Raw genomic sequence first — 852 nt, 5'->3', positions numbered from 1 at the left:
AGGAAGTAGCTACGGAAGACAGACCTTCACCCCCTGACTTTGCCTGGACTCTCAATTTTTTTTTTTTTTTTTTTACTATTACCAAAAGATTGGAATGATAGATCCTCCCTTCTGCCCAACTGGTGGGTGGAGTATGACTTAATCTGCGGCCTGGAAATACCTGACTACCTAACCAGGCACCTTATATGGACCATACATTCAGCCACCAATCAGCACCTGCCGAGTACACTAAGCCCCCATTACTTCCCATTCCTCCCCTCAAAAGGTGTGTTCACCTCTGCTTGTGTTGCTGTCCTCCCCTTGCGAGACAGCCCGGCAGGTTCTTCACCTTTAATAAAGACTGTAGTCCTGGCTTTCGACCTCTGTCTGATTTTTCACTGTGAAGCTAAGCTCCATCTTACAGTGGAACCCCTGGAGTTCTGTTCACCGCGCCAGCACTGACCTGGAGTGCAATCCAGACAGTGCTCATCTGTGGACACAGGTCTCAGTTCCAGTGACGGCTTTCTGACAGCCCCAGGTCCAAGCCCTACCTTAGAGTGTTATTGGAGCTGATCTCATTAGAGGCAGGTTCTCTCATACCAAAAGCTCCCAGATGAAAACATTGAGACTCTGGGACTTGCCATTCATTTGCATCACACTGCACTGAGACCCATCCTCTGCCTAATGTGGGACTGGACTGACCCTTGAGACAAAAGGCAGAGTTTGAAACCCCTTCAATATAAATGCAAACAAAAGCCAGACAGTTGGAGTTTCAAAGAAGTTGAAAACCTTGGCAGCGTTGGATGGACTGTCTGGGAGTAATGCAGACTGTCTGGGGCAGCCGTGGGCAAACTACGGCCCGTGGGGCCAGGC

At 49.4% G+C, this 852-nt stretch overlaps 2 protein-coding genes across 2 annotated transcripts in view; both read left to right on the top strand.

Moving 5' to 3' along the window:
* Window positions 1-852, top strand: part of LOC102771279 (proteoglycan 3) — a 24,004-nt gene that overhangs the window by 16,939 nt on the left and 6,213 nt on the right. The window lies entirely within an intron of this gene.
* LOC102770705 (proteoglycan 3-like) overlaps window positions 1-852 on the top strand; it is a 14,889-nt gene that overhangs the window by 10,130 nt on the left and 3,907 nt on the right. The window lies entirely within an intron of this gene.

This window comes from Myotis davidii, unplaced genomic scaffold (assembly GCF_000327345.1).
Source record: "Myotis davidii unplaced genomic scaffold, ASM32734v1 scaffold1286, whole genome shotgun sequence".
In the NCBI taxonomy this organism is placed as follows: Eukaryota; Metazoa; Chordata; class Mammalia; order Chiroptera; family Vespertilionidae; genus Myotis; species Myotis davidii.
This window is presented reverse-complemented; position numbering and strand designations above follow the sequence as displayed.